Consider the following 24,761-nt stretch of genomic DNA (forward strand, 5'->3'; position numbering starts at 1 on the left):
CAGGGTCCCTTCAGCAGAATCTTGCTGGCATGTGCATTAGTATCTAGGTTTGGTGGCTGATGATGGGATGGATTCCCAAATGGGGTAGTCTCTGGATAGTCCATCCTTTCATCTTAGCTCTAAATTTTGTCTCTGTACCTATATCCTTTCATGATGAAACTTTCTTGCTCCTGATTGATCATGGTTTTGATGTGTTTTTGAATTAGTTTTCTGAGAATTTTATTGAGTATATTTGCATGGATATTCATGAGGGAAGATGGTCTAAAGTTGATTTTCTCAAAGAACCAGCTCCTGCAGCTTCTGGTTTTGTTTGTTTGTTTGTTTTGTTTTTGTTTTTTTGATTCTTTGCATAGGACTTTTTCTTTCCACTTGGTTGATTTCAGCCCTGAGTTTTATTATTTATTGCTGTCTACTCCTCTTGGGTGAATTTCCTTCTTTATGTTCTAGAGCTTTTCATTGTGCTGTCAAACTGCTAGTGTATGCTCTCTCCAGTTTCTTTTTGTAGGCACTCAGAGATATGAGGTTTCTTCTTATGACTGCTTTCATTGTGTCCCATATATTTGGGTATGTTATGGCTTCATTTTCATTGATCTCCAAAAAGTCTTTAATTTCTTTCTTTTTTTTTCCCCCTGTCCAAGTTGTCATTGAGTATAGTGTTTTTCAGCTTCCATGTATATGTTTGCTTTCTATTTTTTATGTTGTTATTGAAGATCAGCCTTAGTCTGTGGTGATCTGATAGGATGCACAGGATTATTTCAGTATTTTTGGATCTTTTGAGAACTGTTTTGTGACTGATTATATGATCAATTTTTGAGAAGGCATCATGAGGTGCTGAGAAGGCATGTCCTTTTGTTTTAGGATAAAATGTTCTATAGATATCAGTTAAATCCATTTGTTTCATAACTTCTGTTAGTTTTACTATGTCTTTGTTTTATATCTGTTTCCAGGATCTGTCCATTGATGAGAATGGGGTGTTGAAGTCTCCCACTATTATTGTGTGTGGTTCAATGTATGCTTTGATCTTTACTATAGTTTCCTTAATGAATGAGGATGCACTTGCATTTGGAGCATAGATATTCAGAATTGAGAGTTCATCTTGGAAGAGTTTACCTTTGATGAGTATGAAGTGCTCCTCCTTGTCTTTTTTGATAACTTTTTGTTGGATGTTAATTTTATTCTATATTAGAATGGCTACTCCAGCTTGTTTCTTCATACCATTTGCTTAGAAAATTGTTTTCCAGTCTTTTACTCTGAGGTAGTGTCTGTCTTTGTCCTTTAGGTGGGTTTCCTGTATGCAGCAAAATGTTGGGTCCTGTTTGTGTAGTTTGTCTGAAAAGTAATTGTTGCTTCTTGTTATTTTTGTTGTTAGAATTGGGATTCTGTTCTTGCAGCTATCTTCTTTTATGTTTGATGAAGGATTACTTTCTTGTTTTTTCTAGGGCATAATTTCTGTCCTTTCGTTGGAGTTTTCCCTTTATTATCCTCTGAAGGGCTAGGTTCGTGGAAAGATATTGTGTGAATTTGTTTTTTTCATGGAATACTTTGGTTTCTCCATCTATGATAACTGAGAGTTTTGTTGGGTATAGTAGCCTGGGCTGCTATTTGTGTTCTCTTAGGTTCTGTATAACAACTGTCCAGGATGTTCTGGCTTTCATATTCTGCAGTGAGAGATCTGGTGTAATTCTAATAGGTCTGCCCTTTATATGTTACTTGTCCTTTTTCCATTACTGATTTTAATATTCTATATTTAGTGAATTTGTTTTTCTGATTATTATATATTGGGAGGAATTTCTTTTCTGGTCAAGTCTATTTGGAGTTCTGTAGGATTCTTGTATGTTCATAGGCATCTTATTTTTTAGGTTAGGGAAGTTTTATTCTATAATTTGTTGAAGATATTTGCTGGCCCTTTAAGTTAAAAATCTTTATTCTCATCTGTATCTTTTATCTGTAGGTTTGGTCTTCTCATTGTGTCCTGGATTTCCTAGATGTTTTGAGTTAGGATCTTTATGCATTTTNCATTTTCTTTGATTGTTGTGTCCATGTTTTCTATGGAATCTTCTGCACCTGAGATTCTCTCTTCCATCTCTTGTATTGTGTTGCTGAAGCTCACTTCTATGGTTCCTGATTTTCTTTCCTAGAATTTCTATCTCCAGAGTTGTCCCCTTTGGGTTTTCTTTACTTTTTTTACTTCCATTTTTAGATCTTAGATGGTTTTGTTTAGTTCCAGCACCTTTTTCTTGTGTTTTACTGTAATTCTTAAGGGATTTTTGTGTTTCCTCTTTAAGGACTTCTAGCTGTTTAGCAGTGTTCTCCTGTAATTCTTTAAGTGATTTATTAATGACCTTTTAAAAATCCTCTACCAGCATCATGAGATATGACTTTAATTCTGAATCTTGCTTTTTGGGTGTGTTGGGGTATCCAGGACTCAGTGTGGTGAGAGTACTGGGTTCTGATGGTGCCGAGTGGTCTTGGTTTCTGTTAATAATACTCTTATGTCTGCCTTTTACCATCTGGTAATCTCTGAGGTTAGATGCTCTACCTGTCTCTAGCTGGAACTTGATCCTCCTGTCAGCACTTGGTCCTCTGTCAGCACTCCTGGCAGTCCAACACTCTCCTGATTCCCAGGTGTCATATAGCACCTACTTCAGAGAGTGAGATTATGGTGTTGAAGTCTCCCACTAGTATTGTGTTTGGTGCAGTATGCACTCTCCTTTCCATGAAGATCTCCCTAAGTGTATGGAAAAAACAGCTTTCTTTTTCTATTGCATATCTCTAAAAAACATGAATGTGTTTGGGGAGTGAAAACCATTATTGGAATTTTTTTAGTAGAAAAATCTATTTTCAGTAAAAGAAAAGTAGAAAAAGAAAACTGCAGAGCATATAATGAACATTAGAATTCTGTAGTGAAATAGCAATTAGTCTGGTTAAAAGTGGGAACATTACACAGATGTTTCACAGGGCATAAGAACAGCAGCATGACTCCCATCAGAGCATCAGAGAACTCAGATTTATACTTCAGTGACATATTCAAACAACTACAATAAAAAATATCATGACAGTTGTTAGCACTGTTGGTGAACTCAGTTTTCTCATTTATAGTGGGTAAAAAGCTAAATCGTTCAACTAATCTGTAGGTTGTTTGGTAATGTCAGCTATTTTACTCCTGGTCTTCATACATGCCCCAGGGGGACCTAGCTTATGCTTCATCATAATCATGCATATCATAGTTGTGAGCTATTTTATTTGTAATATCTCAAGCTTGAAAACAGCTACTATGGTTTATAATAGGAATATTTATCAATGTAAGGTATATTGCTACTATGAAACACTATTTGTGAGTAAAGTAAAATAAAAAGCATAAAATGTTGATAAATGAAACAACGTAGGTGGCTGGACCTTCGGGACATAAATATACAATGCCCAAAGGGTACATAGTACAGATTCTGCCTCTTTAGTGTCCTTGATACATAAGTAATTAGATGTGGGAGTGGTCATATGAGAAGTGACTGTAAAGGGGTAGCCTAAGGATTTCTTTGTGTTGATGATACAGGGCATACTTAAACGAACTACTTTCATAAATCTGTACCAGTTACCAGATGACATAGAGTTATACATACAGTCTTAATAACAACTTGTTGGTGTTATTTTTGTTCTATCGTCTCATTGAGGAACATGTGAAAGACCATTCAGCTTCATTTCCTTAATTCCCATGAATTTTTAATTATCTCATAATGAAATGCCTTAGAAATGTGTGCTATTTTGTGTCTATTTTATCTACTGTGCAAAAATGAAAGTTAAATGTATAATTAAACAAACAGTAATTAGAAATGGTAACCATAACATAGCATTTCATGCGTTTTGAAGGAGTAATTCTGTATATTCAATAATGTGTTTCCAGTCATCCTTCTCTGCTACCATTTTTGCTTGACTAGGTAGAAGCTGTTTTAAGATCTTATGTATCTCTAAGCAGCAGAAACATGACATCTTTTAAATGATCTCACAGCCGTAGTGGGCAGTCACCAGCAGAGGTACCCTTAATTAACCAAAAGCATAATGTGCCTTACTGGCCTTTAGTTGCTGCTCATTAATTTTCAAATTCTCTCTCACCTCTCCTCTGCCCCAGGATTTCATCATGTGCATGTATAATTGTTTGGCTTCTTTTATTATTTTTCTTTTTTCTCACTGTTTATTTTTTCTTTTTCTCATTCCAATTTTAATCGTTTCTACTGCCTTCTCCATATTGATTAATTACAGTAAGGTGTGTCCAAACTGTTATAAATATTATTCCTTAAAATTTTTATCTTAGGCATATTTTTCATCTCTGGAAGTTCTCTCTGAGACTTTAACAAAGCTCATGTATTTTCTACCTTCCTGAATATTTGGGATATATTTATAGTAACTATTTTAATATCGCTGTAGACTAATTCTATTATCTGTGTCATATCTAGGTCTGATTTGATTGATTGAGTTTTATCCTCGATATGAGTCACATTGCTGCTCCCTAGTAAGTCTAGTTACTGCAGAAGGATGGTAGAAATTATATAACACGAGTTCCATGCTTATAGATCAAGCTTAAGTTTTAGAAAAGAATTACCTGATCACATCAAGACTACCCAACACATATACCCCCTGTTCTATGTCCTCTGTAGCTAGTAAATGAGATATATTCTGCTCTATTTGTCCCTCAAACTTCTTTCCTTCACTTTCAGCTTTTGTACAGTGCTCTCAAGTGCTCCTCTGGAGATATTCAGCATTGGTCAGTTGCTGGCTGGACCTCACAATGAACAGCCACACCAAGTTTTTGTCAGTAAGCACCTCTTGACCACAGCAATAGGGTAAGGTTTGGTGTTTGCAGACAGGATGGATCCCAAGGTAGGTCAGTCCCCAGATGCCCCTTCCTTCAATGAAGGATTGGAGGATCTGAGGGGAATTTCAACTCCATGGGAAAAAAAACATTAGCTGGATAGACCACCCAGTGCTCCCAAAGACTAGACCACCAACCAAGGAGTATACAGGGAGGAATCCATGACTCCAGATACATATGTAGCAGAGGATGACCTTGCCTGACAGCAATGGGAGATCTAGCGCTTGGTCCTGTGGAAGTGTGATGCCCCAGCGTACGGGTGGGGTGGAAGAGATTGGTTGGGTGGGGAAGCATCCTCATGGAGGCAAAGTGAAGTGGGTAGAGGGTGGATGTGGGATGAGGGTTTTGTGGAGGGGTAACCTGGAAGTGGGATATCACTGGAGATGTAAGCGAACAGAATGATTAATTTAAAAGGGAGCTATTCAGTGTCTTCAGTTCAAGCAGAATTCATGAGTGTGCCCACCTCTATCTGAAATACTGTCTGGACCCTGCAGACAGTAAGCAGACATCACAGGGTGATCCTGATATTTCTCTCTTTGCAGATGCCTGACCTGGCTGCATAGTCTCCAGTGTCTGAATGCTATTGCATATAATATAACTCTGTGGTGGTTTGGGTAAGATTGGTAAAGTCACGTTCTTCTCATCATTCCTGATGTCCATGAGGTCACATCTCTCACTCTTCATTCCTCCTGAGGTAGTATTTATTATGAGAGTGGCATATTTTTACCAGTAATGTCATGTAGCAAAATATTCTTTTTTGAATTTCAATATTAAGGTTCCTACTTGCCTTTTCTTGGCTTGATTGCCCATTCATTTCAGTTCTCAACAATAGTCCATTGGTTGGATGCACTATAGCTTGTTCTCCTCAATAACAACTAATTTTGGCAATTTTGAATAAAACATTCATGAATATTCATGTGTATGTGTGTTTGTGTGGCTATTTATTTTTAGTTGGTGAAGTATATAGAAACATGTGCTCAGTTAAGTATACAACCCCTGGATTCTCTTCCATTGCATCCTATCAACAAAAAGTGAATATTTGCCTTGTCCACAGCCTTCGTAGAATTTTATGTTGCCAAAATCATTATTCTCTTGCTATCCCAGTAGATGTGTTATGGTGTCCCATTGTATTACCCTACACTTTTCCTAATGAAATATGAACCGTCATCATGTGCTCATTATATATTTTCTTTCTTCTTCATTGAAGTTGCATTGCCCTTTATAATTAATTCAGAAGTCACAAAATGCCCTATCCCTATTACTGGCATTATTTAAGGGAAAAAAATCACATAGCCACCTCTGGATGGAAATGTGGCAACGTCAATTTGTGAAAATGTACAAATATGGAAAGTCTTATGCAGACATCTTTTGAATGCTCTCTAATATGAAAGAACAGGGCATGAAGAATGTTTTGAGAAACTGGAGTAAAAATATTAAAAACAATAAATATATTTAGCAAGTCAATATGTGACTATTTATTAATGATTAAGTTATTCAATATACTACCATCTCAAATATTGGTTCAAAATGCCATAGGACAAGAGAGCATTTTCCAACAGTCTTGGAATTATTTGTCCTCCTTTCCTTCTAATCCTTCTCTATTGACATCACTTACAATTTCCTATTGTGAATAGGGTGGCAACCAACATTGCTGAGCCCAATTCCTGGGCCTAGTGAACTCATAGATCATAAAAGAGAATCTACTGCCACCACTTTGCTATACAAACACAATCCCTAACTATATTCTAAATCTTAACCTTTTACCAATAGATTAGCATTGCTATCACCTGTTATCAAAGAAGCTTCTCTACAGCAAATGAAGAGCATTATAGAAATCCATACTCACGGCATAGATGCCAGAAAATCAAGATCCCATCCACAATGGATACATCTACATCTCACCTTTTGCATCTATGATTCAGAAAACATTAAGGAAAGAATACAAGAGCCAGAACACTAAGTAGTCTGTTGTGAAATAGTCTCTCTTAGAAATGCTGCATAAAGAAGATTCTGATCAAGTGACACTATTAATAGACTCACTTTCATGGAAGAGGGAAAATATCATGGGGTCTTACCTCTAGAAAAGGAACTACAGGCAACTAGTGATGGCTGAGAGAGGAATAATTAGCTTCTCCCATGGATAAAACTCCTAATTGATTCCCCAATGCTATGTGGTCAAACCTGCAACTAAAGCAGGCTAAACAGGTTGTATTTATGTATTTGTGCACAAATACACACACATGTGGGTAACAACAACAATAACGGAAAAAGATGCTATTAATTTGGAAATGTGCAGGGCGAAGAAGGCAAGGAAGTAATTAGAGTAATCAGGGTTCCAGAGGGGCTGGAGAAAGGAAAGGAAAGGGGGAATGTGATGTAATTATATTATAATTAAAAATGATAAGAGCATTTCCCCCATATGCCTACTCTAGCATCAAAGTAGATTTTACCACAACGACACAAAAGGCAGTTCCTGAGAAGCATATAGAATCTGTGTGACATCTGTTATTTATTTAGAGACATTTCCATGTGAATTAAATTCTCTGTAAGATTTCTTCCCATTCAAACACTTGAATTTTTTTAAGATTAGATTTATATTAAGTGGGGAAGAGTTTTTCTTTATGTAAAGATGAAGGCACTTTGGGGTGAGGATCATTTAGAAGAGGGTAGAATATGTGACAAGGCACTTTGCTTAATTTTGAAGAAACCTTAAGTAACTGATACAAACACCTCCTCTTGCTAAGTATTGACTTCTGCATCTGGACTAATTCCCTCAGAGGGAACAGAATCTTCACAGGTGAAAATGATCACTAATCCAGTTTTGACAGGCTAACAGAAAATGCATAGATGTTAAGGGCATGGAAAGTTTCTACCCTTAGACTTCTGTCCAAAAAAACTCCAAGAAGTTTTCTGATATCCAAAAAGTCAGGGTTTAAAAAGAAGAGAAATAGACCAGAACCTTATAATCATATCCCTCCCTCTGAGGCTCCCTTTTCTTCGTTTCTTGTCTTTGCTGCCATTTCTATGCACTTTTCAGGTCTAAATGTCAGGTATCAGAATTCAAAGTGAAACACTTCTCTTACTTATGTGCATTTCTCTTCCCAAGAGTCCCAAAGCCTAAATTTTAGATTCTATTTTTACTATACTCACAGCAGAGAGTGATGTGTTTCTATTGATTGATCCGGTTGAGAAATTTCTGTTCCTATAAACTTGGCATGACTTTAAGTGGGACTGAGTTGGGTGAGCCCCACTCTCACTCTATCTAGAAAGGATTTTTCCCAAGGAAAGAGCCTGGAATTGTTGCACAACTCCTAGTGTTTCCAGTGACTCTAGTTTTTAAAGGAGACACAGACATCTCTGGGCAAGGTTATTCCATCTTACCAGATATCTACCTGAAAATCACAGCGTTCAACAGTGTGATGTTTCCTTTTATTCCTGTACAAAATAGAAACTTCGATCACAAGTCCCATTTCCGCATTTCCTTTTAATTTTGATCTCATATAGAACATTACTTACTCATAAAATTCCTTTTCTTTTTTTCTCCAAAGCCATGATATAGATTGAAGTGGAGTTATTTCCATTACTTTCAGTGATTTTTTTTTTTTTGCATGTTCTGAGCTCTTGCATCTTGATTCTAAGGAATTTTGCAGCTGTGGAAAAGTGTCATAAAAACTTTCTCTGCCAAAATTTTATATTACCAGTCACCATAATAAAGTAAGGGTTAGACAGAAGGTGAAGCAGACATACAGATGTTGTAACTGAGGGTTAGGGTTGCAGTTAGACTGACAGATAGGCACACAGGATGACTTTGCTGGAGATAGAGAGCCATGCTGAGTGTTTGACTGCCATGCACAAGGCCCTAGGTTCAATCCCTAGTATTGTTCCTAGAATATAGTTTCCATATGTAGCTGCCAAGAAAAGAACAATGAATCTTTCACTTTTCTTTACTAATCTCTATTGAATAAATCAGAAAACATATGTTTTAAAAATTAAGTAGCCTCTTGTTACTTTGTTTTGCCATATGTTGTATGGCCATTGAGATCTATATGATCATCCACAATCAGATCTTGTGTCAGGCAGATTCTTTCTGAAAGGCTGTAAAACTTATGTTCAGTCAAAATTGAATAAACTGTGAATATCTCTTCAGAGCGAGATATGTTATGCAGATTATTGGGGTCACTATCTTATTGTCTTTAATAGGATACAGTAAAATCGTGACTTACCCAGTCCTTTCACTGTAGCCTAGCTGGTATTCTTACAAGGTACACTGAAAATCTACTTTAAGCACTTTTCCTCTAGAAAGTTCTATTTGAAACTTCCAGGTTACTTTACATGAGTATAAAGTTAAGTACTTACTCCTTACGCAGATGGCACTAGACTTGATCATCAATATCTTCAAAATTTGCATTAATTTTTGACTAAAAATAATTCAGTGTGATATTATTGGTTTATTTCAATGCTCAAGTAATTGATCTCATTGATGTTGTGTGTGTGTGTGTGTGTGTGTGTGTGTGTGTGTGTGTGTGTGTGTTTCAAGCTAGTAGTATTTCTATTATAAGAACTAGAGTTAGTTCTTATAATTTACTCCCTTGTAGATAGGAAAGAGCACACTGAAATCCTGTGCTTTTGAGACAATTCCTGCTCTGCCCCTGTCAGACTTAAGTGATCAAAGGTAGATATGAAACATCTTGCCAATCTTTTGTGTATAGAGTATATGGACAAGACTTGTCCGCTGAGATAAATTTCTTGTGTATATGCAGTTTCCCAGATTTGCTGTTCTCCTGTTAGTCTAAAATAAATCTTGTGATTATTGCACATTTCAGATGATGGTGTTCAACACCAATTACCCCCAGTATACTAGTACTCACACCACATCTTTCTTTGAGAACATACCTTGACATACCTGGAATAGGAAATCTCAACTGAGAAACTGCCTCCATCGGATTGGCCTCTCTTTTTGTATAGTATTTTCTTGATGTCTAATTGAAGAATGAGGGTTCAGGACATTGGGAGCGGTGCCATGCTTGTGCAGGTGAACCTAGAGTATATAGAAAAGGAACTGACCAAGCCAGTAGGAGGAAACAGTCATCAGCATTACTGCATGGTTTATGTTTTGATTGCCATCTCCAGGTTCATGCCCTCACTCTTCTCAGTGATAGACTGAAGTGGGTGTGTAAGCCATCAAATATATATATTTTCTTTTCCAAATTCTCTTTTGGTTATTTGGTTATGGTGTTTACCACAGTAATAGGAAGCAAACTAGAGAAGACTTTGGTAACAGGAAAATTGGTTATTGTTCTGTTTACCCTAGCCGTGTCACTTCTGTGGGAGACTTGTGGAAGGGTTTCGGTATATGCACCTGGAAAACTCTCTGGGTGATCAGAGCTTACTTTTATGTTCTCTGTGGGCTCAGAAGATGAGAGTGCTTCAAGCAATAAATTCACAAGCAAGGATTGTGAGATCATTGAGAAAAAACAAAGGTTTTTTTTTTTTTTTTTTTTAGGGACGCTTATGTGTAAGAATTCATGGAAATTAACCCTTTACTGGGACAATGGATGGTGGTTAACTAGAACTGTAAAATCAGCTTAATCAGGAAGAGACCAGTATTGTAGTGAAATCTTCTAGGAAGTCTTTCTTCAGGGTGAGCACTTGGAAGCTAGGGTTCAGAGGGGCTACGGTTGCATCTCAAGCCGAAGCTAACTTGTGTAAGAACTTCCCACGTAGTACTGGTTTGGGTAGCTTGTAATCTGCAGGACTGAACAATTCAGAGAAAAGATGTGGTTTTTGTAGCATCAGAGGCCAGACGGCCATTGGTGAAGGAAGGTGCAGCTTCAGATGTGGTGGAGACACCATTAAGTTAGAGATCCACAGCTGAAGGATGCCCATCAAGAACATCAAACAGATGGGGAGTGGAGTTAACTTAAGCTACTAAACAAGCTGTATATAGGGAGAATGCAAAAAAATATCTCCTTTCTTTTCTTTCCCAGATACAATGACTCTTCACTGCCCTGAGTATACAATGGTGATGCTCTTTATTCTTTCCTATCTCATTATGTAGCTCCTTCACTCCTTCTTTGGTTTCTGCTCTAATGTCTCTTACTTCCCTCTTATTTTTCCGGTTACTCAAGGCTACATCTCCTTTTCTGTAAAATTTATTTTGCTACCTTTCACAATAATGTATTTATTTTTACTGTCTTTCCCTCCCAACAACACCTACACATGTTTTCAGGAAATAACATAGTACCGGTAGTGAGAGAGTTACTAAATAAATAGATGTCGAATGATAACATTAAGGATTTAGGAAATGGCAAGAAGCGTTTAAGTGCTCTACATTGGCCACCATTAAAGTCCCTTGGGTGAGACCTTCTCTCTTCCCAAGGCAGCCTAGCTCACATTTCTTCACATGGCTTTCAATAGCATTCAGGGTACCATGGAGATTACTCTCAAGGCACACTCTTTCCTTCTACCTCTGTTATGTTAATTCAGGCTGTGTTCAAAGTTTTTCCTTCAGATAAATTCACATTTAGAAGGAAATGTCTGTTATTTAGCGGTGAAAACCTTGACTTAATGATTTGGATCCTTCACTCTAAAGCGTTGAGAATTCATAAGAATTCATATTCCTAATTCCCCCACTTGCTGGAGGCACTTTTCATTTCTGTTATTTTCTGTGAAGGGAGGCTTGGATGCTAAGAAAAGTCCCTCACAGACACCCATAATCTTTTTATTTTAGTTGTGAGCTTAACCTTTAATGGAGAAACAATTCTGCCAGCCAGAGATGTCCATTTTCTCAAAGCCATAACTATGAGAATATTACCTTGTAAGGCAAAGAGGGTTTTGATGGCTTGGATAAGGAAAATATTGTGGACTGGATGGAGGGATATCCTGGATAATCTGTAGGCTTCAGTGCTGTTACAGCAGGAAGCAGAGCAGTCAAACTGATGTTAGAAATGTAATGAAAAGAATAGGTTTTTTTCATCAAGTTGCTAAATAGGACAAACCTCATAAAAATTATAAAGAAGAACTTAGCAAAACTTTAAATTTCTCTGGGTTAGAAATTCTTAAAATCAGAACATATGGTCAATTTTCATTTCTTTCTAGAAACTGACCATAGTCATTTAAAAATGTAAGCCAGAGAACTGAACATACAGAGTCAGGCACAGGGCCACATTTGCTAGGAATAAAAGTCAAGGAGCAGCTCCCTGGGCATGCTCACTTGCTTAGGTGATGACGACTGCTGCATCCTGGGCATTCTCGCTTGTTTAGGCGACGACTGCTGCATCCTTCTGCAGAAGCAAAACATTTTATCTGAAATGCTTCAAATCGTACAATCATTTTCTTGAAACTGCCAGACCCATTTCCAACAGTGATGTGAGAAAGAGGTGAAGAACAAATGAATGTAGGGAGCTTCTACAAGTTGAAAATTTAATATTTTCTCCTGTAGCTAACTTGATTTTAGCCCCATGGAAACCATTTCAGAGCTTTGACTTCTGGAAGAGAAATTTCTGTTGAGCCACACTGGTTTTTCAGTACTTTATAACCCTAGTGATAGAACTTTAAAATAATTATCTAGTGTATGTAAGTAAGACTAGAATACTAAAGATCCTTTCAGTTGTTTCTTATAGGAAGAGAAATATATGTATAACCATGTTCTTCTCACATGTACCCCAATTTGAGCCTTGGTTTTCTAGGAATCTCACAGTGTGACACCAAACTTCTGTCTACACTTAATCCACTGAACAATAGCCATTCTCTGCCCTATGCTGATTCTTGGCTCACCCATATTTTAAGACATCTCTTCACTGTCTTGAATTTTGATTCAAGGGAGCAAAGGACCAAGATCTGTATTTGTAGCACAAACTCAATTTGAGCTATAGAAAACTTTAAATATTTCTGTTACTACATTTCTGTTTAAACCCCCTTGAACACCAACTTACAATTCAGTTGTGCCTAGGATTTCCTTTTTTCTCCTATCACCAGAGTTCAGACTCTGGCCAACTCCCTGGTAGTTTTGGTGATAAATTCTGTTTCAGCAATAAACAAAATCCCTGTGTTGTTTTCTTGCTTGACACTTTTGGGTCATTTTGCTTTATTCTCAGATCAACTGTGATATTTCTAATCTGACTTTGGCTTGAAAATCTTTGTGACCTTTGTGCTGCCTGGATTCTCAAACCAACCAGGCTACACTCTACACTCACCTTCTGTTTTAATGCCTGAACTCACTGACTCACTTTTCTTTGTGTCTAATATCCTCTGTTCCTAAATATCTCCTAGAAGCCCATTTGTCCCTGAATACTAGTGGCAGTGGGAGGTGGTGGCACCTTTTAAAAATGGTTTATTCTGGAAAGTCTTTTGGTCACCAAGGCATGACCTGAATGGAATTTTGAGACATTCTCCCTTTCCAAGTCGCATTCCTGAATTGTGCAGTTTTGTTTTGTCATATGCCCCTATCATTGTGTACTGTCACTTCACTCAAAGCAATGGGGACAATCCATCATGGATTGAAATCTCCAAAACAGCCAAAATATAGCTTTTGTTTTCATAAAATGTCTTTTTATGAGTTAAATTAAGGGAAATATAGTTATTATATATGTTAAGATATCCCTAATTTAGAGCCTTTGCCTATGTGTTTTTTTTTCTTTTTCTGCTTGCAACAGCCACACCCCCATATTTTCAGTTACTCTTTTATTCTTTAATTTCTGAGTTACACTCTCCTTGGATGTACAGGCCATGTTAGGTTCTCTACTTAGAGGCCCATGTTCATATTCCAACCCCCAAAGCTGTGTCAATATTATCTTGTATTTTGTTTAAGGATATAAGCAAGGATCTTGCCATGGACTGGGTGAGGCAATATTCTGGAATGTCTGGAGTATCTGGTACTGTCTCAGTAGCTGTTGTATTGACTATTTTTTTTTAAATACTTTTTTCATGTTGTGTTCTCCCCTCATGTGATTGTTGCTGATGGACACTGTGCCTTTCCTAGTCTTTCATTTGCAAATCTTAAGAATACCTAGGTTCTAGAAGACTTAAGAAGCAAAAGCATATGCTACTTTTTCTGCCTGTAACCAAAGCTACATGTTCTTTAAGATGTGATCCAGCTTATGACAATTGTCACTAAAGTATTGCACTTCATATTTATTTGCCTCCCATTCTCAAGGCTTCAAATTCTTCTGTTAATTATATCATCATACTATAGACCATTATGCTAACTGGTAAGTAGTATTCTTTTGAAAAAATTAGTAGGGAATGACTGAGTTCAGACAGATTCTAAATATTTTAATTTATGCTTTTCTTTAGTAGTAATTATTTTGTTCTTATTAATCTTTAGTATGCCTTCTTTTCTGTGTAAGACTACTGTATGTATAAAAGTATCTTAATATTTAATTGGAGTGAGCACCTTTATTGGTTCCTACCATCTAGGCAATTGTTCTAATACAAAACCATCCCTGGGCTGTGCATTGTTTTAGTTTTTGCTATAAAATTTTACATACCAATAATACTGCTGCAATGTTTTCCTGATAGCAAAAGTGCTATTTCAAAGAGTCAGTTTTTCTCATTTAATTCTTGATTTCTGAAGCTATGTTGAACATTTCAGAGTAAGGAGAAAGCACTTTGAGATTTGCTAATTTAAATATCAAATTTATTTAACTAGTTTATATCTTTTGTTTTAGTGCAAAGAAATCTTTAAGGCTGTCTTTTTATTTTCATTTTTTTAAACAAGATTCTCAGAAAATTGGTAAACAATGTTTTTTAAAATAGCTTTTAAAAACAGTTTCTTCCTAGATCTGAAGCCAGATTTTTACAGTGATGAAAATTAATTTCCCTGGCCAACTGTTTCATTGCTTAACTTGTCTCATAACTAAAATGTACACCCTTATAAATATACTACCACTTTCTACAACACATTCAGTGATACTCCTCTCATTTAGTCTTTCTAATTTAATCTGGCAATAATTGCCATCTCTTCTCTGTGAAATATATACATGACAATTTGGCGGAAAGTTTTTCAAGATAATTTCACTATTTTCCATTTAGTGGATTTTTTCTGGGTTCCCATTCTGTCTTGAAATATAGTCATATAGTTTATCTCATTCTAATTCATACAAGGCTTGAAAAGAAAGATTGCACTTTTAATGATTTATATATAGTCATGTTGCAATTTCTTTCATATGCAAGGTATAATTTATGGCACCTGATTGAAGGGCACCTTCCTAAATTAACTCTCCAGTGGAATAATGTGAATAACTGCTATTTCATAAAGAGTGAGGATCTATCTTGATATTCCAATGAAAAACTCCAAATTTAATTATATTTATGTTTTAAAGACATCTGTATTTAGATTAACACCTGAAACACCTCAGTAAAGTAGATACATCTGAAATATCTCTGACCCATCTTTGTGTCTGACTTTTGGCTGGAATTCAAGTTTTAGCTTGTGCTTTTTTTTCTGAACAAATATTTAGATATTTAAATCAAAGAAAACATGAGCTTTGATAGGGGAGGGTAAAATATTAACATTCATATCTGCAATATTTTGCTGAAATATAGACCTTACATGAATTAAAAAGAGATCTTTTTGTTAATGTTCGTAGCATGATTGAAAAGTTCTTCAAAATGAAGACCAAAGTGTGGATATTTCGATCCTTCTTAGAAGGGGGAACAAAATACCCATGGAAGGAGTTACAGAGACAGAGTTCAGAGTTGAGACAGAAGGATGGACCATCCAGAGACTGCCCCACCCAGGGACCCATTCATAAACAACCACCAAACCCAGACACTATTGCAGATGCCAACAAGATTTTGCTGACAGGACCCTGATATAGATGTCTCCTGTGAGGCTATGCCAGTGCCTGGCAAATACAGAAGTGGATGCTCACAGTCAGCTATTGGATGGAACACAGGGCCCCTAATGAAGGAACTAGAGACAGTACCCAGTGCTGAAAGGGTCTGCAGCCCTATAGGAGGAGCAACAATATGAACTAACCAGTACCTTCAGAGCTCCCTGGGACTAAACCACCACTCAAAGAAAACACATGGTGGGATTCGTGTCTCTAGCTGCATATGCAGCAGAGGATGGACTAGTTGGCCATCAATAGGAGGAGAGGCCCTTGGTCTTGTGAAGATTCTATGCCCCAGTATAGGGGAATGCCAGGGCCAGGAAGTGGGTGTGGGTGGGTTGTGAGCAGGGGTAGCGGGGAGGGGATAGGGAATTTTCAGAGGAGAAACTAGGAAAGGGGATAGCATATGAAATGTAAATGAAGAAAATATCTAATAAAAAATAAATATGTAGAAAAAGAAATAAAAGATAAAGTTCTTCAAATGATAGCTTTTTTGAGTATTGCTGTTTACAGTGTACCTTTAAAATTTGCAAATTAAAAATTCACTGGCTTAGTAAAAATGGTTATGAATTTTAACCATTTTGAAATGGTTATGAATGGAAATTGATACACGCATTTTTTCCATTAATTCCTGTAGTAATTGTTTTCAAGTGATACCTCTTAAAGGCATCGTTACTTTGCAGCCCAGCCTGTCACATTAATATGGTACTGATCCTCAAATCAACAAGTTGTACTCACACAGTTTCAGTGAGTACTAACCTGAAGAATCATTAACATTTCTGTAGCTTGCATGATGCAGTGACTTCCAACAACTCTCGAATCTGCTTTTCCCTGTTTCTGACACTAAAGCAGAGAAACTTATTCCTCCCTGTATGGGTGCTGTCTTATATGTGATCTAGCCCTTCATTTCACATGGCTTGTCACTGATTCCTGCCTATTCTCCTGGATCTAGTTCAGCTCATGTTAGTGATAGGATGAAAATAAAACTAGCATTTTAATAGATTAATTTTGCAATCTTGTTTTGAAGTTTTCTTTAATTAATATACAGAATGAAAAAACTATTCGAACATCAATTTGTGTATGAGCAACAGGGTTTATAAAATAATTGAAGTTCTTTTTAATATAAAAATGTTGACTTCATCTTCCTGTCAGCGGTCAGAGGTCACCTGCCAAGATAGATCGCAACTCTCTTGACCCAGAAAACCCCACAAAATCATGCAAATCAAGAGGTTCAAAGCTTCGCATTCACTTTAAGAACACTCCGGAAACTGCCCAGGCCATCAAGGATATGCATAAACGCAAAGCCACCAAGTATCTGAAGGATGTCACTTTAAAGATGTAATGTGTGCCATTCCGGCGGTATAATGGTGGAGTTGGTAGGTGCGCCCAGGCCAGGTCAAGCAGTGGGGCTGGACACAGGGACGGTGGCCAAAAAAGAGTGCTGAATTTTTGCTGTACATGCTTAAAAATGCAGAGAGTAATGCTGAACTTAAGGGTTTAGACGTAGACTCTCTGGTCATTGAACACATCCAGGTGAACAAGGCCCCTAAGATGCGCCGACGAACCCACAGAGCTCATGGCCGGATTAACCCATACGTGAGCTCCCCCTGCCACCTTGAGATGATCCTCACTGAGAAGGAACAGATCGTTCCAAAGCCAGAAGAGGAGGTTGCACAGAAGAAAATGATATCCCAGAAGAAACTGAAGAAACTAAAACTTATGGCCCGGGAATAAATTCAGCATAAAATAAAGGCAGATAAAGTTAAAAATTAAATAAATAAATAAATAATGAAAATGTCAAGGATTTAATTATATATACTCTATCCTACACGCATATAATTTAGTGTAGAACTTTATATTTAAACATATTTAAGGGAAAATCATGAGTAATGACATTTTTTTTTCCCAGAAAATTCTTTGGCACTGGCTTTTTACTATTGTGCTTTAATAAACTCTGGTTTTCTTTCACTCAAGGATCTTGTACTGGATTTAGCAAAACAACTAAAAAAATCTCTTAAAACTTTCTTCCAAAAATTATTTGAATCAAATCAGAAATTTTATAAAATCATTATCAGGAATTATGAAATTATCAACTTGTCTATAAACCATCATTACATGATAGTACATCTTCATTGATCTGTAGAAAATCTGTCCAGTAGGGTGGGCTAGGGCCCAGAAATCATTAGACCATTTAACAAAGGCAGAAAGGGGGCATATCAGGTGCAAAAAGCAATATTGAGGTGAATTCTCTTGGGATCTTGCCTCTCAGAGCTTACCCATCATAGACCATTCAAAAATAGTGGGCTACCTCCAGGATAGTCAACTGCTCACCTTAGCCTCTCCTAGTTGACTCATGGAAATTATTGTGTTCAGGTTTCTGGGCTTTGTCTCAACATAGACTGAGATGAAGCACAAGCAAGCTTTCTTAAAGAATTTTTCTCTCTCTCCCTCCCTCTCTCTCTCTCTCTCTCCTTCTCTCTCTCTCTTTCTCTTTCTCTCTCTCTCTTCTCTCTTCTCTCTCTCTCTCTCTCTCTCTCTCTCTCTCTCTCTCTCTCTCTCTTGGAAAGGGAGAGGGAAGAGAAAAAGAGGGGAGTGGGAGGGAGAGGGAGATAGAGAGGGAGGGATGGAAGGAAAAGTTGGACTCTGGAATCTTAGTGAGCAGTATCTTAAATTTTTTATTAATGCCTTGTAAACTTACAAGAAGCAGCTTTTAATTGGTGTCTGACTGGGGATGCAGCTTTCTTAAAATTCCAGTACAGACCATACAGGACCTGGTCCAAGTCCTCCCCACTCCCGACATGTATATAGCAGAAGACTGCCTGGTCTGGCCTCAGTGGAAGAAAATGCATATAAACTCTCAGAGGCTTGCGGTCCCAGGGGGAACAGGAATCCTTTTGGAGCCTGGGGATAGGAATGAGATGAGCAACTGTGGGAGGGGGAACAGGAGAAGGGCAATGAATGCACTATAAAAAATAAAAATAAAAACAATTTAAAAATCCAGTACAGAAAAAAATTATAAATATCTTTCATTGTAAACATGATAAGTGCAGGGTTTTTGAATTCACAAAGTGTGGAAGTAAGAGAGTAATAAATCACTGGTAAGTAGCTAGATTAAAAAACAAACAAAACTAAGCATTGCATTGTGGAATCCTACTGTGATCTTTTCTTTTTCCTTCTCTTTCTTCTTCCCTTTTTGAATTATATATGTACAATCATTCTTCTCAGAACTAGCACAGCTTGAATTGAAATAATCGCTCTAATTTGTATGGAAAAAAAATCACCCTCATTTGTGCTGATAAAATGCAACTCATGGCAACTCCGACCCTGTGGTTTTAATGTGATTCCAAAAGCTGCCTGCAGTAAAGGAATGTATTAGAGATTCTAAATGCTGATACTATTTCATTTTGTAACACTTTAGAATACTTGTGATGATGGGTAAGATGTGCTCTAGATTTTTCTGGCGTGTGATTTTTACAGTCCTTTAAATTTCTCTCCAGATCCAGAAAGTTTATTTTGTGAAGACTTGTCACTCTAGAGAATTCGCATAGGATCCTGATTTTATGTGCAGGACGCAATTGCAGTGTGGCTGAACCTTCTAGGGTGGCAATAAATTTTTTGAGAAGACAGAAAATTAAAGATACAGCACATTTGAATAAAAATATTTTCACATTAAATTGGTTCATGGAACACTCAATAGAAACATTAAGGGTACCTTATTTATCTGACACTAATGCCTGTGTATAAACTCTGAATCAGTAAAAATATAGGAATTCAAGTTTTCAGAGAAGTTCAAATTGTCAATATATAACTAGTCAAGAGATAACCATTATTTTCTTCCCAGAATTCTTTTACATCAGTGTTTTAGGTTTGTTTCCTATTTATTTGGCAAAATTCTTTGATAAAAGAAACATAAGAGAGATGATTTATTTGACTCAAAATTCCATGTTATAGTCCATCACTGTGGTGATTTGAATAGTAGTTGCCCCTGTAGGCTTATATATTTTCACACTTAGTCCCCAGTTGACTTAATTCAGAAGAATTAAGAAGGTATGTCCTTGTTGGAGGTAATGTTTCCGGGGCATTAGTTGAGGTTTTAAATGCCCATGTCAGGCCCAGTCTCTCTCTGTCTTTCTGTCTCTGTGTCTCTGTGTCTGTCTCTGTCTCTTTCTCTGTCTCTCTGTGTCTCTGTCTGTTTGTCTCTCTCTCTCTTTCTTTATCTCTCTCTCTTTCTCTCTCTTTCTCTCTCTTTCTTTCTCTCTCTTTCTTTCTCTCTCTTTCTTTCTCTCTCTTTCTTTCTCTCTCTCTTTCTCTCTCTTTCTCTCTCTCTCTTTCTCTCTCTCTCTCCCTCTCTCTCTCCAGCTTGCAGATTAGGATGTTCTCACTAAGCATTGCTTTTAGTTCCATGCCTATTTGCTTCCTACCATGATGATTATGAACTAAACCTCTAAAATTGTAAGCAAGCCCCAGTTAAACACTTACTTTTCTTAGATTTGCCATGGATATAGTGTCACTTCACAAAAATAGCATAGTAACTAAGACAGAGATTAGTACTTGAGATACAGATATTTATGTGACAGGCCTGACCATGCTATTGGTTAGAGGAATAGGGAAGGTTTCAGACTAAAAAAAAAGCAGTTAAATGTTAAAGGGCCATCCAAGTAGGAACATGGAAGATATTAGTGCTGAGGACAATATGGAATACAGAGGCTGAGCTCAAGAGATTTCAGAGCGCCAATGACCTACAGACCATTGTTGTGACATTTTTGGCACTGAATAAGGATGCATTTTTGATCTTGACTTAAAATTTTGCTTTAGGCTAAATTGAAGAGGTTTGATTTAATGGGGTTGGCAGAAGAGATTTCAGGGCAGTCTAGTATTGATTATGTGATGTGGTTATTAGTGATCACTCTTTTTCAGAACTACAATGAAAAAGAATAAGCAGGGCAAAGAGAAACAGAAAATGTTCAGCTCGAGGAAAAACAAACAAAATTCCAAGAATAAGTATGTTGGATACAGGTACAAATGAGTCAGGTATGTGTGATATAGGTACAAGTGGGCCAGGGAGTCAAACATCATAGTTTGAATGAGAATGGCCTACATAGGCTCATGTGTTTGTATGCTTATTCTCTAAATATGGTCTTGTTGGAAGAGGTGTGTTGCTAGGCATGGTCTTTGAGATCTTAAGAAACTCAGGCAGTGTCTCTCTCCTCCTGATGTCTGTAGATTAGAAAATAAAGCTTTCAGCTTCTGCTCAAGCCTCATGCCTACTGCTTCCTGCCATGGTCATCATGGAATAACATTCTGAAACTGTAAGCAAGCTCCTGACCAAATGTTTTGTTCTTATTGTTTGTTTGTTCTTTATCTTTTAATTATAGTTGCCTTTCTCATGATGTCTCTTCACAGAAGGAGAAGAGTAACTAAGACAAGCATTTTAGGGAAGGCCTCATTTACGGACAGTATCAGGAACTTTAGACAGGTTAGTCACATTCTGTTTGCATCCAATATAATAACTCACACATGATAGTGTTCAGTTGACTTTCTCCACTGTTCACAGTACAGATCCGCTGCCTCAGGTATGGTGTCACCCACAGCAGGTGCGTCTTCCCATCTCAATGAACATAATCAAGATAATCCCCCACAGCTATACCCACAGGTCAGCCTAAACGTAGACAATACTTTATTAAGGCTCCCTTTCTAGTGAATCTACAGAGTGTCAAGATGGTAATTAAAAGAAAATGACTTTTATCCTATAGAAACCATTAACTGCCAAGAGTCCTTTAGGGAGGGATGGTATTTTATGACTCACGCATTCATCTAAGATGAAATGTTGAAGGGTCCAGTCTTGTGCCTCTTTGGTCCAAGTAATCACAGCCGCAGTGTGTTCAAGAGTGAGATGGCCATTTCATGCCCAGGCAATTAGCATTATTAGTTTAATTTTGTTTTAGCAGCATACCTCCCTACTCTTTAGATCTTATATTCTTCAAAACTCTATTTTGTTATGTTCTCTGAGTATCAGAGGAAATGATATAGACATCCTCCATAGGACTGAGCACTAGATTTTCACTCAGTTTTGGAACTCTAATAAGTTAGTAGTCTCTGCCTTAACAATTGCCTAAAGAAGAGGAAGTCTGAGAGCAGCACTGATTGAGGAGCATTAAGTATGGGACTTGACAATATATTTATTTAGCAAAACAACCGTAGTAGGTTCCTTTATAAAGTTTATTACCTGTCTATCCATCAATTCCTAATCATATTTACAGGATCAAGCATGGTTCCTGACTGTGGCATGGGCCTCATATCTAATCCTAAAATGATTGGTTATTTCCCAAATGTTCTGGTGTGAGGAGCGGGTTTGGCCACGGCCCCAAGATGGCGCCCAGGACTGCCGCCAAGTCTAACGGCTAACAACTGACTTCCTCATATCCCTCAAGATAGCCACGTCCGTTAAACTGCACTGCACAGATGCACCACGACAAAAGATCAGATGATGTGACGAATGCAGTCCTGTGCCAATGAACTGTGCCCACGTGGAATAGGGTGATAGGAAGTGGACTAGAGGGTATAAAAGGGGATGGCCAAGAGAGGTCGGGGGATCTTTTTAGTGCACATAGTTATGTTCCTGAATAAACTGCTTTGAGAAGGACATTGGTTTTGTCGCTTCTTTTCTGCTGGTCGGAGACGGTAGCAACAGTCTGGTAAGTTGGTATTGTAGCACAGGGATTTCACAGATGGGTGAAACTACTGACGCATTTTCTACCTCAGCAAATCACACAGTATGTTCTGGCAATGTGATTATTTGTCAGCAAACTGAAAGCTTTCTTCTCAGGCTCAGCGGGTAAGAGCACTGACTGCTTTTCCAATGGTCCTGAGTTCAAATCCCAGCAACCACATGGTGGCTCACAATCACCCATAATGAGATCTGATGCCCTCTTCTGGTGTGTCTGAAGACAGCTACAGTGTACTTATGTATAATAATAAATAAATCTTCGGGACTGAGCAAGCAGAGTTCCTAGAATTCAATTCCCAACAGCCACATGAAGGCTACCATGTACTCACATACATAAATAAATAAATAAATAAATCTTTAAAAGCTCTCTGTGTTTTAAATAATAGTCTATCATTGGTGTCATCACCAATAGGATCTTGACATCAGGTTCTACTGTGCAATAAATACTAATAGCTATAACATGTGTTGCTATGGGTGACTTTTTACAGTGACCCTAACAACTCATAGGGTAATTTTACAACCCTGATACTAGCATTTTCATTAAATAACTATTGACTCCTTAGAAGAACATGCAGACGCCCTAATGCGATTATTTTAATTAATTAATTAATTCTTTATTTAAATAGCAAGTTTTATTCTAAGTAATAACGTAACAATGGATGATACATCACTACCATTTAATTAGCCATTGAATAAAGAGCCATAATGTAAATTTTCTTATTTGTTAATTCCTGATATCTGCCAAAAAATACAGCAAACAGAAACAAATTACTGTTCAGTTTTTACCATTTTAAAGATGGCCTAAGTTTGTGAGAGATAGCTCTCGCCCAGTCTGTATGAATTTCACTCTGTTGTGGTAGGCTGTGAGGGAAAAACATACAGTCAAATAGGATATTTCTATATGTAATAATAATTTAAGATGCCAATTTATGTCATGGTGTTTAATTATAAAGTGATGTCCTAATATATCTTATATTGTACTAATTCTTGTTATACTTGAATTTATAGTTGTATAAGTAAAGGACTTCAAATTCTAATTTAGTAACTAATAAAATTGGTGGTTTAATTTTTCATAACTGAAATACAACAAGGTCTTTCTAATTTAGTGTCCATTAATCATTTTAGCATAGGAACCACTGTTTATGTAATTTAGGAATAACTCTTTTGATAAGAGAATTAAATATGAATATGATTGTGTATGGGCATACATTCTTCTAGAAGAAGGAATGGTATTCCAGTAATTTCAGATTATTTAATTGCTAGATTAATTCTGATAAGTTTCTATGGTCACAGAATCTTTCGTTTTTTATCACCCATAGATCATTATATCAGCCACACATATTATTTACTGTGTGATTTTTATAGAAAGAATACACCTCTGAGGTTTATCCAAGTGGAAGTATGAGTGAGTGTTCTATGTGAATGACCTGATGGAATTGGTGATTAGACCCAATGCCCCAAGAAACAACATCTGGCCATACAGTTAGGTCAAGTATAAGAAATCAGTACTTACAGTGTTATTTGTCATCATGTGGAAACAAATAATCAAAGTAATTAACTTACCTAATTAAGGAAAAATAAAAATCTATGTCAACTCTATTTAATTCATGAATAAGATACAGGGGTAGGCTGACTTTAAACTCAGGGTTGAGTTTTTCAGGCTGCTTTTAGAATTCCTTTTAAGACATTGTTAAAATTAAAGAAAATCTCATTTGTTTTATGTTCATTACATATGGGATTCATTAAAACCCAACTGACTAGGTATACTTTGAAGAAGTTTTCCATAATTCAATGATTAGAAATGGGAAGACCCACTTCTAATTTGCATCTTTGAGGTGGGACCATCCACCTTTATTCTTGGACATGCGTTCTGTTGGTAGCCTATATAAAAGACATGAAAGAAAGAAGCTTGTCTTGTATTTGCCTTATTCTGTTGTTCTCTCTGGCAAGTAAATTCCTTCAGTAGCATTAGAGCCCATTTCTTTGGGATCTGGGTATATACTGAAGAATAGACTAGACATCCAGTCTAATGGACTGAACAACTACTGGATTCTTGGGCCTTTTATTGTTAGATAGTCATTGTTGGACAATGTGGACCACAACCTGTCCTGTAAGTCAGTCTAACAAATCCTTTCCCTATATATAAGTTCATATATATGAGTATCCATTATAATTTATTATATGTCATTAATGTATGAAGACACATAGGTTATATAGATGATATATGTTATATGCACATATAACATTATATTATATACTTCTGATTTCTTTGGAAATTCAGCTCTGTCATATGATGTTTTTCTGGAAACTGTATTCTTTTTTTTTTTTTTTTTTT

At 36.9% G+C, this 24,761-nt stretch overlaps 1 pseudogene; it reads left to right on the forward strand.

Moving 5' to 3' along the window:
* The first annotated feature begins 4,481 nt into the window (after positions 1-4,481).
* LOC110330866 overlaps positions 4,482-24,761 on the forward strand; it is a 32,620-nt pseudogene continuing 12,340 nt past the window's right edge.

Source organism: Mus pahari, chromosome 13 (assembly GCF_900095145.1).
Source record: "Mus pahari chromosome 13, PAHARI_EIJ_v1.1, whole genome shotgun sequence".
In the NCBI taxonomy this organism is placed as follows: domain Eukaryota; kingdom Metazoa; phylum Chordata; class Mammalia; order Rodentia; family Muridae; genus Mus; species Mus pahari.